Source organism: Hypanus sabinus, chromosome 13 (genome assembly GCF_030144855.1).
Source record: "Hypanus sabinus isolate sHypSab1 chromosome 13, sHypSab1.hap1, whole genome shotgun sequence".
NCBI classification, from domain to species: Eukaryota; Metazoa; Chordata; class Chondrichthyes; order Myliobatiformes; family Dasyatidae; genus Hypanus; species Hypanus sabinus.
Window position 1 is genome coordinate 27,340,423 of NC_082718.1, and position 18,144 is coordinate 27,358,566.

At 34.8% G+C, this 18,144-nt stretch overlaps 2 protein-coding genes across 6 annotated transcripts in view; one reads left to right on the forward strand and one right to left on the reverse strand.

Annotated features, from left to right (window-relative positions):
- usp6nl (USP6 N-terminal like) overlaps positions 1–18,144 on the reverse strand; it is a 233,461-nt gene that overhangs the window by 151,012 nt on the left and 64,305 nt on the right. The gene's annotated exons all lie outside the window — the stretch shown is intronic.
- LOC132403733 (uncharacterized) overlaps positions 10,532–18,144 on the forward strand; it is a 66,958-nt gene continuing 59,345 nt past the window's right edge. Inside the window, exon 1 of the mRNA XM_059987366.1 lies at positions 10,532–10,605. The gene's annotated coding sequence lies outside the window, so the exon portion shown is untranslated. The remainder of the gene's footprint in view (positions 10,606–18,144) is intronic.

The window sequence follows — 18,144 nt, forward strand, 5'->3', positions numbered from 1 at the left end:
CAGAATTTATTACCTTCATAAAACAACAAATTGACTTATTTTTTTCAACAAACTATAATGAAGAGATTGATAAAGGAATACTTTGGGACTCTTTCAAGGCTTTTATTCGTGGACAAATTATTTCATATTCCGCTGGTAAAAGAAAACAAAGATATTCAGATATAGCTTTATTGGTGGATAAAATTAAAGAAATTGATAAGATTTATTCCGTTACTCCTACCAAAGAACTTTATAAGAAGAGAGTTGAGCTTCAAATGGAACATAGTTTATTATTATCTTCTTCAATTGAGAATCAATTAATTAAGACTAGGGCTCAATTTTATATTCATAGTGATCGAACTGGTAAATTGTTAGCTAATCAATTAAAAGCTATTTCGACTAAGCGACAAATTATTAAAATTCGTAAACAAGACGGTAATTTAACTACTGATTATAAAGAAATCAATAACACTTTTCAAGATTTTTATAAATCTTTATATCAATCAGAATTTGACGGTGACCGGATTACGATGGATAATTTTTTTAATAATTTGAATATTTCTAAACTGATAGATGAAGATTGTAGCTTGCTTGATGCTCCTATTTCTATGGATGAAATAAGAGAGGCTATCTCATCAATGAATTCAGGGAAAGCTCCTGGTCCTGATGGTTTTATTGTAGAATTTTTTAAAACTTTTTCTTTATTGCTTTCTCCTTGGCTATGTGAAATCTTTAATGATGCGTTTGTTAAGAAGAGATTACCTCAATCGTTTTATGAAGCTACTATCTCTTTAATTCTTAAAAAAGATAAAGATCCTACCTTATGTGCATCTTATCGCCCTATATCATTATTAAATGTAGACTCTAAGATTCTTACAAAAATTTTAGCCATTAGATTAGAAAAGGTATTACCACAGATTATTTCAGAAGATCAAACTGGTTTTATTAGGAATCGATATTCCTTTTTTAATATTAGAAAATTGATTAACATAATTTATACTTCATCACCTACAACCCCAGAATGTGTTATCTCATTAGATGCTGAAAAAGCCTTTGATAGAGTTGAATGGACATATTTATTTAACGCATTGAGAAACTTTAATTTTAGTCCTAATTTTATATCATGGATTAAATTAATATATTATAAACCTGTTGCTTCTGTTCTTACAAATAATTATAGATCCTCTTTTTTTCAATTATCTCGTGGTACGAGACAAGGTTGTCCTTTAAGTCCTTTATTATTTAATATTGCATTAGAACCTTTAGCTATTGCTATTCGTGAGTCTCCTAATATTTTTGGTATTACCCGTAATGAGAAGTTATACAAATTATCGCTTTATGCTGATGATTTGTTGTTATATATTTCTAATCCTAGTAGGTCTATTCCTGCTATTTTATCCTTGTTGGCTCAATTTGGTAGTTTTTCTGGTTATAAGTTAAACTTAGATAAGAGTGAGTTATTCCCTTTAAACGCGCAAACTTTATTGAGTGATAGGATGCCATTTAAAGTTGTTACTGATAACTTTATTTATTTAGGTATAAAAATCACCAAGAAATATAAAGATTTATTTGGACTGAATTTTTTACCTATGCTTCATCAAATTCAGCAACTTACTACTAGATGGTCTCCCTTATTTTTATCATTAGTTGGTCGGATTAATGCTATTAAAATGATGATTTTACCGAAATTTTTATATTTATTCCAAGCTTTACCAATTTTTATTCCTAAATCTTTTTTTGATAATATTGATTCAAAGATTTCCTCATTTGTTTGGCAAAATAAAAATCCTAGGTTAAGCAAAAGGCAATTACAAAAGTCTAAAAAAGATGGTGGTCTAGCTTTACCTAACTTTAGATTTTATTATTGGGCGAATAATATTCGTAACCTAATGTACTGGAAACTAGATTTGGATTCACCTGTGTGCCCACAGTGGGTAAATTTGGAATGTAGTGAGGTTAAGGGATATTCTATATTTTCCGTTCTTGGTTCTTTTCTTCCTATTGATTTAGCCAAATTCAATAAACAGATATCTAACCCTGTTGTTAAACATACACTACGAATTTGGTTTCAATTTCGCAAATTCTTTAATCTGAAAAACTTTGCTCTGGACAGCCCTATTTTATGTAATTTTTTTTTCAAACCTTCATTGACAGATCAAGCTTTTAGTATATGGAAAAGGAAAGGTATAAAATGTTTTCGTGATCTTTTTTTTGAAGGTACTGTGATGTCTTTTGATCAACTATCCAACAAATTTGAATTACCTAAATCTAATTTTTTTAGATACTTACAAATTAGAAATTTCTTACATAAAATTCTTCCATCTTTTCCTAATTCAACTCCATCGGATTTTTCAGATTTGATTTTTACTTTTAATCCTTGTCAGAAGGGATTAGTAGCTTTTATTTATAACATGATTATGAAGATACAGCCAGAAATATCGGATAGAATTAGACAAGAATGGGAAAAAGAACTTCGATGTAATATATCAACAGATAAATGGGAAAAAATTTTACAAATGGTTAATTCCTCCTCTATTTGTGCTAAACATGCTTTAATACAATTTAAAATTGTACATAGAGCTTATATGTCTAAAGATAAACTTGCCCGATTTTATTCGCATATTAATCCTCAATGTGACAGATGTCACTTAGAAGTGGCTTCATTGACTCACATGTTTTGGACATGTCCCACTTTACATAACTATTGGAAGGACATTTTTGATGTCATTTCCTCAGTATGGAATATCGATTTACAACCCCATTTTATTACTGCAATTTTCGGTATACTAAATGAAGATGGCAATCAGCTTTCCCCTTCAATCAGACGAATGATTGCTTTTGTAACATTAATTGCCAGAAGGTCTATATTACAAAACTGGAAAGAAGTAAATCCTCCTACTACATTTCAGTGGTTCTCCCAAACTATTTCTTATCTGAGTTTGGAAAAAATCAGAAGCACTATCTTTGATTCTTCAATTAAATTTGAAGAAACCTGGGGACCATTTATTCGACACTTTCATATGAATTAATTTGGCTTATTTCAGATCCTTTTCTCTACTTATACTTGTTCAGGTATGGAGTTCTGGAGTTCTTTTCTTGACACCTTTATATATTTATAAAGTGCTATTATTGCCCATGTTAGTTTTAGTTTAGTATTTTTTTTCATTATATATTTTTTCTCATATATAATTTCAATTTTTTTTTCTTTTTTCGACGATTATTTTTGTTTTTCTTATATATTTATATAGACTTGATTGATTTATGTACCTTTTGTTAATGGATGTTTTAATAGGATATTATTATCCTATTACTAATGTAATCTCAAGTTTATTGAATCTGTAATCTATTCATTATTTTGTGTTGTTTTTTTTATATATGAAATTTAATAAAAAGATTGAAAAAAAAAAGAAAGAAGAAAGAAAGAGTTTCTTGTAAGAAAGCTATATCTATTTTCATTTTTTTTAATATATGTTAAAATTCTTTTTTCTTTTTATTGGTCCATTAAGCCCATTAACATTAAAACTTAAAAAATTCAATAGATTAGTCATTATTTTTAATTATGTTACTCCAATCTATAATAATACCTAATCTTTCAACTTTCATTGTATCCTGGGAAATCTTTTTAGAAGTCTCCATGTTGCTATGTGTGTCCCCACCAATCATCCAGGCAAAAGAATAGAAGAAAAATAGAAAATAAAGAAAAAAACAAAATACCCCCCTACTAATGTTGTGAAAGAAAAAAAAACACAACATTACCCCCCTCTATTGTACGGGTCATGGCAATCGCCATGATTACACACGTGAATCCCGTAGTAACCGATTCAAAGCTCCCCAGCCCCCCCGCAACATAAAAAGTATATATATATAAAAAAAACATACTATTCTCAGTTATTATTTCTAAAATTTTACTTTTCTCCCTTATATCATCCTTAAATGTCCATCAGTTCCATTCACTATCTCTGTCTTCATCTTTAACCATTACATTTAGAAGTCTCTACGTTTAATTAGCGAAGAGATGGGAGTTTTTGTGCGAACACCTCCGCTTCTCGATAATCAGGAAAAAATCTTTTTCCCTCCTCCAAAAAAATTATCAGTGTTGCTGGGTGACGCATTAAAAACTTATAACCTTTTTTCCATAAAACATTTTTAGCTGGATTGAATTCTTTCTTTCTCTTCAAAAGGTTATAACTTATATCAGGATAAAAAAGAACTGGTTTCTCTGCTATCATCAATGGACCTTTTCTTCTTTTAGCACCTTGGGCAGCCGCCTTCAAAATCTTTTCTTTATCCTGGTATCTTAAACATCTTATCAAAATTGATCGTGGATTTTGATCATCTTGAGATCTTGGCCTTAAGGCTCTGTGCACCCTTTCAATCTCAATTGAAGTTTCTTCTCCCATTTCCAATTTTTCAGGAATCCATTTTTGAAAAATATTGGGTCTTCTCCTTCGGTACCTTCTTCAAGTCCAACAATTTTAATATTGTTGCATCTACTAAAATTTTCGAGCTTATCAATTTTTCCCACGAGTTTTTTTCTTTCTGATGTCCAAGCATCATTATCATCTTCCATCTTCTTCATTCTTCCATCCATTTCTTCCACTTTGACTTCCAAATCTGTAATTTTCTTTTCCATTTTTTCCTGTTTCTTTGTCATTTTATCAAACATAGCCTCCATTTTTGTTATTTTTTCTTTAATTACTTTTAATGCATTTAATTTTTCTAATTTATGCATTATTTGCCTTAGTCTTTTTTGTATTTTCAGAAGAACTTTCATCTCCATCTTCGTCGGATTTTTCCAGAGAGTCCAACTCTCTCTCAGACTCACTTTCACTGTCGGTTTCAGTCGTTGCTGGGTTTTGTAGTTCTGGTTGCACTCGTTTGCGCATGCTCATTCCTTTACGCATGCGCAGTTCTCGTTGATCCTTTCCTTTAGAAATGGCCGATGCTGCTGCGGTCTCCTGTTCTGTTTCACCGGTGGTGTGTTGTACCTGAGTCCGCGGTTCTTCGGTAGAAGTAGGCCTTGATTCTGTTCCAACTTGAGCGGTCTTCGCGGAAGTAGTTTTCTTCATCCTCTGTTTATGAGGCATAGCTTAAAACAATCCAGAGTAGTTTATGAGTAACCTTAAAAAAGTATTGATTGACTTTTCTTCACTTAAACATTAATTTATTAACTTTTTTACGGGAGGGCTGAGTTCCAGCGTTTCGATCCTACGTCATCACGTGACGTCCCCCTTAGGCAGCATCATTAAGGATCCCCGATAACCCAGGTCATGCCTTGTTTTCATTGTTACCATCATGAAGGGGGTGTAGAAGCCTGAAGGCACACACGCAAAGATTCAGATTTTTGAATGGGCATTGAACATATGAAGACTACCTCACTACTTTCATTTTTTATTTCTATTTTGCACTACTTACTTAACTATTTGATGTGAATATGTTTTATAGGATATATACACACACACCCACTAACACATATACATACACACTGTAATTCACTTTTTTCCTATTACATATTGCACTGTACCCACTGCCGCAGTGACAAATTTCACAACATATGCCAGTAATATTAAACCTGATTCTGATTCATAATTAATTTTTAACAGATTAAGATTAGTTACAATATTAATAATGTAAAACACCAACATGTTTAATTAGCTGCAAATTTACATTTTTAGAAAACTGAACTAACTAAACACAAGTAACTCTTTATCTCAAATGGTAAAGAAACTCCATAATCAGCAATGGATAGATGACTAACAAGAGAAAATCTGCAGATGCTGGAAATTCACGAAGCACTCGTAAAATGCTGGAGGAACTCAGCAGGCCAGGCAGCCATCTATGGAAAAGAGTTCAGTCGATGTTTGGGCAGAGACCAGATCAAGGTCTCAGCCTGAAACATCGACTGTCTCTGATGAAGGGTCTTGACTTGAAACGTTGACTGTACTCTTCCATAGACCTGATGAAGGGTTTCGGCCTGAAACGTCGATAGTTGCTGCTTGGCCAGCCGAGTTCCTCCAGCATTTTGTGTATGGATAGATGACTCTTGCCTAGAAAAGAGACTGAAAGAATTGCCTAATTTAAGACCTTTTAATGAGTTATTGGGACTGGTATAATGAACAAGTTTACACTAAACCAAAACTGATAATTGAGAATTGGTCTTTCTTGCCACATGTAACAAGGTACAGTGAAAAGCTTTAGTTTATGTGCCATCCAGACAGATCATTCCATGCGCAAGTACATCAAGGTAATACAAAGGAAAAGTAGTACAGAATACAGTTTTACAGTTACAAAGAAAGTTCAATGCAGGTAGACATTAAGGTGCAAGGGCCATAACAGGTAAACCAAAAGTTCAAGAGTTAATCCTCATCATCTAAGAGATCACCCAGGCCATGTTCTTTTCTCACTGTTGCTATCAAGTAGGAGATACAAGTGCCTCAGGACAGATACCACCAGGTTCAAGAACAGCTACTACCCTTCAACCATTAGGTTCCTGAACAAAAGGGGACAACCATACTCATTCTATTTCTGGTGCTCCCACAACCGATGGTTTCACTTTAGGGACTCTTTGTCTTGTCATTTCATGCCCTCGTTATTTATTGCTTTTTATTTATTTTTGCAATTGTACAGTTTATATTGTTCATTGATCCTGGTTACAGTTATTTTTCTGTAGATTTGCTGAGTATGCCCACAGGAAAAAGAACCTTAGGGTTATATGTCATGACTTATACTACGCTGATAATAAATTTTACTTTGAACTTTTGAAGGCATTTCAAGAGTGTTATAATAATGGAAATAGAAGCTGTCCGTTAGCATGGTGGTACATGGTCTCAAGCCTTTGTATCTTCTGCCCAATAGAAAAGGCAGAAGAGAGAGAGAATGACTTGGGGGGGGGGGGGGTCTTCATGTTTATGCTCAAAACAGCACGATAGACAGTCAATAGAAGGGAAAATATTTTTGAAGATGAACTGAGAAAAATGTTAATATAAAATAGTTACCAAAAATGCACTACAGAAATCAATACAAACTCTTATGCAATGTAATTAAATGGATTAATAAAATTTTGCCATCAATAAAAAAGGTAATTGAACTGTGTTGTTGCATTCAACATGTACCAAGGAAAGGATAAAAGGTGACTGAATTAAATGAAGATGGATGAGAGCAGACTTATGCGATGCACAAAACATGAGCAAAGATCAGTTGGATCATAGGGTCTACTTCTATGCTGAACTCTCTATTTAATGTAATGCTCCAAATAAATGTTTCTGAAAGCTTGACACTTCTGACAAAGATGTGAATTTTGAAGATCCAGTAGCAGTAAAGAATGCCAGACAGAAATCACAATGTAGATAACTATGTCAATATTAACAGCTTATACTGATGTGGTGAAAATAGCTATACTGACAATTTATGTTCAGGAAAGAAAGGCTTTTTTTCAGTATCAAATCCATTCAATTCAATCAATACAAGTACAAAATTTTTAAGGAAATCAATTAGTAAATAGGGCCAGAACATAAATGGTTAGTTTTACAGAAATGGTGACCAACAGTCCATCTGGGTTTTAGGATAAATGAACGTACATCAAAACACAAAATGTGTCATTCGTGTGTATACTTGTACAGATTGGACAAGAAATGGAAAAGTTTCATTTCTTAAATTACTGTTATTGATTATAATTCAACTGACATTTCTAAACTCTGACCCAATAACTGGTAACAATGTTGAGATACAGCGTATTCTGGGTTCATTGGAACACATCAAGACCAGTACATTTTGGCCCAATTAAGCAGCTTTCCCAATTAGCCGAAGTTCATGGAAATAGTTAAAAGGTATAAAATGACGAATTACTGTTTAAACTGAGTAACAAATAATGTATTTAAATGAATTAGAGAACAAATTAGAGCATTACCAATATGTTGCAGTACTATAAAATGTATTAGTTTCTGTGCACTTGTAATGTTACTGTAACACTAATTTCCTTGGGGATCAATAAATTATCCATAATAGTTAGTTATCGAAAGAGGAATTGTACACTGCCATGTCCTTTTGATTGACTGTAAATGAACAAATCAGTGCAGACACCGAGTGCAGATAACGGACTGCCTTCCAACAATGCTTTCAATGATTGCATCCTCCAAATCCTCATTTTCATTGTTACATTCAAGATGATTGTCAATACCATCAAATTCTTCATAGTTCCTATCTTGTGAAGTAGTGAAATCTTTTCAATATCATTCCCGGCTATTTCTCGCATCTCCAAGCCTGAATGCTTGAAACCGCAGGGAGTGAAACAGTCCAAAATTGTCCTACTGCTTATTTCTCGTCAATTATCAGCGACAAAAATATTATTTTTTTTATTAAAAAACACAAGCACATGCAACTGATGCTATTAAAAAACAGTTTACTCTAAGCACGGTATTATGTCTGATGGCCACACAAGTGCATATGACTAACACTAATTTGAAACAGTTGGGCAACAGTCTCCTGTCCCGATTAAGTGGCATTCTATCCCAAATAAACACAGGGATTCCTGCAACACACACAAAATGCTGGTGGTACGCAGCAGGCCAGGCAGCATCTATAGGGAGAAGCGCTGTCGACGTTTCAGGCCGAGACCCTTCATCAGAACAGGGATTCCTGGCTATTTTCTCGTTAAGTTTTTTGTTCTTTAACAGTTGTCCCAAATAAATGCCTGCCCCAATTAACCAGAATCCACTGTATTTTTTAAAAACTGCGCCAATGATGTATCCTGTTTATTTATAAGGGCGCAGACTCTTATTTGGTGGAATTACTATTTTATCTCATGATTTTACATTTCAAGAATTTAGCTAGTTACCTGAATTGTATAATGATATAATCTGCTAATCTATGTGCTGTATGAAACTCCATTTCCTTCGCTTGTCTATACTAGAATACAGACTCCACAAAACTATTGAAAAAAACAGCATCCAGTACAAATGAGAGGAGAAAACTAAGTTTTATAGTGTTTTGTATCTAATATAAGCATTTCAAGATTTGAAGTTTTTTAAAAATCCGGCTGTGTAATGTTTTTTCAAGGATAAGCATCAAAAATAGCAATAAGCATTTTACAAATATTTTTATATATGGTATTGATTTTTTAAACATAGATTTTTTGCCATTGTAATCCAAATTTAGACCTGAATGATAGACCACCAAATTAGATAAAATAAACTTAGTGAGATTAGACTTCAAAATGATTTTGATTGATGCGAGCACAAGCAGAACTTCGAGGTGGCATCTGTATGTCTGAAGTTTTGACAGAAGACAGAATTACCACGTTTCTTTAATTAATTAGTTGTGCTTTCTGCCAAAGCAGCATGCTTATATCATTACTTTAAAATGTTGTCAAACCCAAAGAACATTGGAAGTAATTACAGAGAAAAAAATCATTACAATTGTGCACAGTTTATCAAAAATAATGTTCTTGAGGAAACTGCAGCTATAAAATCCTTCATGTTTTTGCCAGTCAATTTAACTTTTATTTAAGTGTACACTTCAATGTATTACGTTTCCAATGTTAAAAGAGACAAAATTATATGGCTGATTTAAAATTCCATTCTTTGAGTTTTTATCATTTGAAACATAATTAACTTGACATTTATAGGAAAATCATAGCAAAAATCACTCTACCATGAATTCCTTCATGATATTACTGTACAAATAATAGATTTTCTTTCTTTGATGACCTCTGGTGTCAATGACATTCAATAAAGCCAAAATATTGTGCAAAAGTAGTTGACAGCTGATCTTTCAGGGATGGGACATCAAATGCTGTGTCACAAATTAAAGCTATTATTCTAGTGGGGAATCCAAGGTAAAGTCAAAATTCCTCACTAAAACTTCATAGTAACATCACATTTTCAGAATGGCATTAAATGCTTCTTATAGTCAATAGATTTGCCAATTAAATCTAATTTTCAAGGACTGTGTTTTCATAAAATCACCTTGTGTAAAAGCACTCTGGGTATGAACTGAAAATAGGCTGAACTTCTATAAATTCACATGTCTGCAAACTTGAGTTTACCTTACATTCTCTGGTGTAATCCTACTCCAGACCAATGTTAATTGATTAATCACACAAGTGGTTGACATTACACCTTGATTTCCTTTAACATTTGTATATTTAAAGCATTGCATGATAACCATTCTCCTAGCTCCAAAGAGCATATTCATCATTACCTCAGTCTGAATCAGCTCTTGCTGATTCTGCTCTCCAGTGCTAGTCAGAGGGTTAAAAATAGCCATCGCAGGTCAGAAGAACAGGAAGTATATTCCATTTTAACTGACATCTGAAGGTGACTACAGATGGTCAATTTGAGAATATCAAGTTAAAGCAGGAGGAGCAAGGAAGCAAATCTCTGAGATCAACTGATCACAAAAGGGATGGAACGCTCTCACATGGGGGTACAGATCTGAAATGGTAACTGCTTCAGATGTTGGTGAAATGGTCTGAAAAAAGGTAATTGGCATGCAATCCAAGTAAATGTATTTGGAAGTACTAATGAGGCTAGGATATATGTCAATGAAGTATCAAGGAAAACGGATCTTTGAAGATAGCAGCAGATGTAGTAAAAATGTGTTAAGAAGGCCTTCATTCAGCTGGAGCAGGTAAGATGATTTCTAACTTTATAAAACATTGACTAGACTTTAACTGAAGCTCTGTGCACAGTTCTGTTCACCACACTTAGGAAAGATATGTTAATGTTGGAGAGGGTGCACGAGAAGATTCATCAGGATTTTGCCTGGGATGGATTTCAGTTATGAATAGAGACTGCAGAAGATAGGTCTGTTTTTCTTTGAGTAGATGGCTAGTTAAGAAGGGACATGACCGAGGTATCTAAAATTACGTGGTAATATCAGAGGCAGATAAAACACAGTCTGGCTCAGAGGCAAGAGATTTTTTTTTAGGGAATCCAAGGGGAAACTTTTTTAACCAGAGATTGGCAAGTGCTTCAAATACATTTCTTGAGAAAGTGGTAAGGGTAGAGTCACTAACAGATTTATAAAATGTGCTTCGATAAACACCAGAATTGCCTTGGTATATTGGACTATAGGCCAAGCTCTGGAAGGTGGGTTTAATACAGATGGGTGCCCACAGGCCAGCAGAGATGTGGTGGCTAAATGACCTGTTTCCATGCTGTGTGACTGTCTGATTTTAAAGGTTTAAATGTCACCTTCAACAGTACCATAATAAATGTTTTATTAATTTAAAGGATTTGGCCTCCAGTCTTTAATTGCTCATCCTTGAACTGAGAACTGCCTTCCTGAATTGCTGCAGTTCTTAAACTAAGGATGCAACATAATCTTGTTAGGTTAAGTGTTCCAAGACTTTGACCCAGTGACAATACTTGCAAGGAAGGATGGTGGGTAACTTGGTGAGAAACTGCCTTGTCTTCCCAGCAGGGTTGGAAGGTGCTATCAAAGAAGTCTTGGTGACTTGTTGCAGTTTATCCTGTCGATGTACCAACAGTTGCTATTGTGCATCGGCAAATGAATGAGTTAATGGTTCCAGATATGGTGTCTTTCAAGCAGGCTGTTATGTCCTGAATGGTGTTGAGATTTTTGCATGTTCTTAAGACTTCACCCATGCAGCTCAATAAGAATATTCCATCTTGACAAAAACCTTGTAGATAGTGGGCAAGTTTTGGGGAGTTAGAGGGTGAAGCACTCAACACAAGATCCCTAGCCTCTGGCCTACTCTTGTAGCTGCATCAGTTTTCAATGGTATCTTCTCCCCCCACCCCACCACCCCAGATGGCACCAATGGAAGATTCAGTGATAGCAATGCAGTTGAATAGCAATTACTGATGAATTTTCTTGTGTTGGATACTGTCATTGCCCAGCACTTGGGTGGCACAATTGTTACTTGCCAACTGTCTGCCCAGGCCTGGATATTTTCTGCACTCCAAATTCTCTCTGTACCTTTACACTTGTTTCTCTTTGAATATTTATCATGTATTTATCATTCATTGCCTTGTTTTGCCTCCTTGATGGATATCCAGAAAGAATTCCATTGGTCTTGTTTTGCTCCACTGATTAATCTATTGTCGTCTTCCACATTTGGCAGCATGGTTTATAGTGAAGAAGCAGAGGAGTCAACAAATTTAAAATCATGTATTTAGTTGACCATCTGTAATTCCAAGTACTCTGATAATTTGTCCAATGATTATTAAACAGTTGTGGAACAATGGGGAAGATTTAGCACAACTGCAGACTGATTCAAAACCACTACACAGTGAAGCAATAGCAAATATGTCAAAGATTCCTCAATAAGCATGTTCTCATTTTTACTTATTATAAAACAAATTAACTTTTCCCACAAAGACCTATTCTGATCTTCAAAATAAAGATTAAAGTACTTCCCATCACAAAGAGATTCATCTTCACTTTTCACCCAGGTTAATCAGATCAATGAATATGTACAGCAACAAACATATGGATTTGATTACTTGCTCAAGATCAATGTTCATGAAAAATGTAAATTTTCCAGATATAAACACAATTATAGTATTAGTCTAATCATATTAGATCCAACAGTAAAAGATATTGTCCAGAAATAATTGCATTTTTAACTGGTTTCTACTTTACACTTAAATCAAGTACTCCTACCAATATAATTGCACAATTTCCCAAAGACCCATCATTTTATGTAATTTAACATCAACAGAATTCTTGGCAATGAACCAATATCAGCATTCCTTTGGCAAAATGCAGTTTTGTATACACTTAATCAAATTCATCTTGAAAGCAAAAGCTTTGTAAACAAAGGATAAGCATTCCTGCACTACATCTCATCATAACAACTAATTCAAACAAGGATTTTTTATTAAATGCAAGTTCACTTGAATTCTAATACCACACAAGTCCCCTATTGCCTTCCAAGAACACATTTAATTAGCTCTGTGCATCTCATTCCATAGCATCTCAACAAAGCCAACTTCATAAGACTTCCTTTACTGAAAAAATTCAAAGTGTCATCACACTAACCTATTGCTGCTTCTTCCAGTTAGTGGAAATTTCTTCCACCAATATATCAGGGAGAAAATCTCCAACTCATCCAGCAAATTTGATGAAAAATTTCATCAGTTTAAAATTGAATTTTAAATGAAAATAAAGCTTATGTATGAAATGGTTATTGATTGTATTGCAGTTAAATACGTAGAAGTTTTTAATTGTAAAGATACTGAGTATTAAATATGCTCACTCTTGCAACAAAAATTAAGTATAAACATGCAGCAGGGAACAGGTTACACCAAACTGAAAGGTACAAAACATTCTTTAAAATCATGCAATGTTTTGTGATAATCCTTTTCTATTATTTTTCTGTTGTGACCATTATAAATTACCATCCCTGAACAAAAACTCAAAACATCACCAAAATGAAACGCAACTGAAAGGTAAACGTGAGCGACATCTCACATACTGATAGCTTGACAGTGCTTTACTATTTTATGGAGATGAATTCGTACCTTGTTGATCAATGCTGCTTTTTGAAGGCGACACCAGTTCCTTCATAATCTGTATAATTTGCATCATGGCCGGCTGCCAGGGCAGTGTGCACCAGATTCCCTCTTCGAATTGCAACAGGTCTCATCTTTAAAACACTTCATAATCTTCTTTTCCAGAGCTTTGCAATGTGTGATCCAGCAAAAACATGAACACCACAAGCAAACTCTGCCAGTTTTCTGTCAACAGTAGTCATCAAACCATTCAATACATAATAGGATTCTGAAACCATAAAAATCATAAGGAACAGTCTGCCAGCAACATCTTTATTGCTGTGCTGTAGAGACAAAAGACAAATGCAGTGTGTGTAGCTGAAAAACTGCATCAGAAAAAAAACAATCAAAAACACATCCAACCAAACCAGCATGCTGTAGAATTCTGCCTGCAATCCTGTACACAACTTAAGGAATAAAGGACCACCAAGAATCAGCACACACCCACACTGAACACAGCTTGCAATGCTTCCTTGCCTTCTTCCAGAACGTGAGACAAATTCTTAGTGAACTCTTTTGAACATTTGGAGAATGAGACGGTCAGAGTGAGTGTGACTGAGTGTGTGTGTGTGTGTGTAAGAAAGGGAGCGTAGTGTAGGTTAGAAGGCAATACAAAACTTGTGAAGACAGTGGGTGAAGCTAAAAGTACCTCTTCATTGAACATATTACACGTTGGCATCATACGTCAGCTGCTGAGAACAACAAATTAGTAGAAATAGAAAATGTGTTATACTTGCCAGCTGTATGTGATGAGATAGTTAGTTATTAGCAAAATTTTATGGGCTGGTGTAGAGAAAATTTAAATAGCGTGGGAGTGTTAGAAGCTTTAACTGTAACATTGTGCACCACCAGTAGCAATAGATGAAACACAGAAGTGTAGTTTACAACCAATTGAACTGGTAAAGATCACCATTTAATCTACAAAAGCTTTATGTGTAACAGATGACATTTTATTTGACTTAAAAGAGAATGTTGGACTTCTAAGAGTACAAACACAATCATAAGTTCAACCCGATACCAGGTCAAGTGAAATATGCATGCTGCAAGCAGGGTAAATTTTATTTTAAGTCTTAATTTGTTCTATGCTACAGGGTATCTTCATCATTGATTACTTTGAGATTCAATAATCAAAATCATGATTTTGGTGTCCAAGGTCCTTTCAGGAAGAATGAACCTAACATGGTATAATTCTTCAATAAGATGGAAAGTGAAGCCAAATCTATGGTTCTAAATCTAAACAGAAGAAACTATGAAGAAATAAGGTGAGAGTTATCTCAGAGAGAACAAGAGCTTCATTTGAAGGCACAATAAAAGCCATCTCTCAGGCATTCTAGAAATTCCTCTCTTGGGATCCATCACCAACCAGTTCTTCCCAATCTACCTGCATTTTGAAATCCCCCATGACCATCATAATTGCAACTCATCTTGCTGAATGCAATCTTCCTATATAATCAGCTCTCCTTATTAGCAGTCTAACTACACACCGCCTTTTTGTAAGCTAATGAGCTCATTCTCAGCACTATCACTCCGGTTCCTCTCCCTCAGCCAAATTAGTTTAAATCCCCCACAACAGCTCTAGCAAACCTGCCCACAAGGATATTGGTCCCCCATATGTTCAGGTGTAACCCATCCTTTTTGTAGAGGTTATACCTTCCCCAGAAAAGATCCCAATTATCCACGAATCTGAACACTGGCCCCCTGTATTAGTTCCTCAACTACACATTCACCTGCCAAATCATCCTATTCTTACCCTCACTGGCACATGGCATGGGCAGCAATTCAGGGATTACTATCATGGAAGTCTTGTTTTCCCAGCTTTCTACCTAGCTCCCTAAAATCTCTCCTCAGGACCTCCTCACCTTTCCGACCCATGTCACTGTTGCCAATATGTACCAAGACTTATATCTGCTCACCCTCCCCCCTTAGAATGTTGCGGACCAGTTCCAAGACATCCGTGACTCTGACACCTGGGAGGCAACATACCATCCGGGTGTTTCTATCTGGGATTAGAGTAACATACAACACTTGAAGAGTTATCAGTCGAACAAATAAAAAATGTAAATGCTATAAATCTAAAATAACAATAGAAGGTACTTAAAATACTTAGTAGGTCACACATTTGTGGAAAGAAAGCAGAGTTAGTTTTTTAGAGCCTGAAATATTAACTCTAAATATAGAACAGCACAGATCCCATCAGTGCATGTCTGTGCCAAACATACCAGTTTAAACTAACCCTATCTATCTGGACGAATCCCTCCATTCCCTACTTGTTCAAGTATCTATCTGACTGCCTCTTAAATGCTGCTATCATACCTGCTTCTACTATCTCTCTATTTCTCTTGTAATTTTATATGATTATTAACTTTAAGATCCAGCTGTAACATCCACATTATTTGTTCACTTCCCAAATTAAGTTTTTCACTCCATTGATTTCTCAGCATCATTGCATTTTGCCCTAATCTCGGTTTTCCTTCAAATTCTATTTTTTTAATCTCTATTTCAAATTCAATCTCTATTTTCAACAAATTTCTGTTTTTCTTCACCCTGTCAATGGTTGAAACTAGGAATATGTTCACATTTTTCATTTGCTGAGTACCTCTAGAAATCCATCCAATATTTCCTCACAAAAGTACTACGGCATTCTAGCCAAAGCCACCTACATACTGAACGTAGCTTTTTAAAGAATCTATCCAAAGGTGTCAATTAATTAAAATAGAAGCAGCAAATGCTGGAAATTTCTGTGGATTAAAGCAAAAGAGAAAAATCTGGTGTAGACTTAACACAAATGCAAACTGAATTTCATGGTGTACAATTCAACCATGAATAATCCAAATCAAGGTTACAAGCCAATTTGGTACAGAATAAACCTGCTCAAATCACTCCTCCAGTACTTTTATTCATCTCACACACAATGCAAAATTTCCCCTCAGTAAATGCTCCAATTAACCCAGCAATCCATCAGTACCTCAAGTGATCATTTGCTTCCTGTAGTACAAATAATGGGGTGACATGGTTGCTCACTGATCCAAGTCCTGCTCTTTCCTGAGAGCCCTACACGCAGATCTTATTGACTGGTGTCACCATTGTCTCCACAATTCTCCCAAGGATCGATCCTTTACTCTCCAGTTTTTTGTCTATGCTTTCAGTGATGTCAAAAAATATAATGCTCAAATTTAGCCAGTTCTCTTTTATTTAAAGGTTTTTACTACTGAAACTGTTTCCTAGCCAGCCTGCAATCTTCTTCTTCCTCATAATCCCTATAAACTTGAAAGTTTAAAAAAACCCTGCTTTTTAGGTTCCTCATCCCATTCCCATAATTCACCTTTGTAAACATTGCCTGCACTGGCTCCTGAGATGACAATGATAAAAATTTTCACCCTTCTTTTTAAATCTCTGCATGATCTCTTCAATTCTCATTTCCAACATCTACCAATTATATAACCATCTGCAAACTACATAAGCCTTCAATTCAAGTAGATTGGGAATCTATCATACTTCAAATTCCTAAATAACCATTACCACCTCCTCAAATCCCAAATCTAACCAAGATTTTGGACACCCTTTCTACTGTTTTCTACAAGGTAGGGCATCAAATTGCACTTAATAATTCTACATTCCAAAGACATATGCACAGCTAGATTTAAGATTAGTCAATTGTGGGCATGCTATATTCGTGCTGAAAGCATGGCAACATTTGCAGGCTGTCCCCATTACAAATCTCAAACTGTGTTGGCCATTAATGCAAGCAACATATTTCACTGTATGTTTTGATGCACATGTGACAAATAAAGCTAACCTTTATTTTGAAGTGTCTGCATATTTTAGTCTCAGCTCTATATCAACTAAGTTATTGCCGATTATAAAAGCCTTTAGCAATATTAAGTCTGACCTATTTCCCTGCTTCACATTGCCACCAACAATCCATCATCTCCAAATCACCTTGATTTAGAGAACAGAGTTCAGTTATAAAAGAAAAATTTACACCTCTAACATTCCAATCTCAAGATGTCATAAACCTTTAGCAGCCAATGAAGTAACAAATTAAAGTGTAGAATCAGTCAATATTTTTATTTTATTTTATGTTACTTCACTTAATGTAATAACCTTCATTTATTTAGGGGATGCACACATCAGCTCCATATTTGCAAATTATGTTGGAAAACACGATTCCAAACAGGGTAAGTGACAAATCTGGGCAGATGTTCAGGACAATCTAAATATAATGGTACCAGAAAATTAAAAGACTATGCTGCAGACATTCTGTAATTGGATAAATGAGCAAAACCAAGTACATGCAATCCTTCTGAGCAAAGCATCAAAGGAGAACCATGTAATCTTCTGTGGATGGATAGACAGGTATAATGTGCTTTTGTCAACGTCACACAAAATGATATTTTAAACTTAAATTTTTCACTTTGCAGAGGTTCAAAGATGGAGATGCATATAAGATAGGTTACATTTTCAAGGTAAGGTCTCCAGAAGAGTACAAGGACAGATTTTGATTGTCAAAATCCTTCTCCTTAGATAGCAAAAGGATGTGTTGACACAATGAAGGCAAGTATGAATTTTATCACACAGGTCTGCTTCCTGAGATGCAAAATGTGGTTCATATCTTCCGAAGTGTCACTGTGAACCTTTGTTTCAGAAA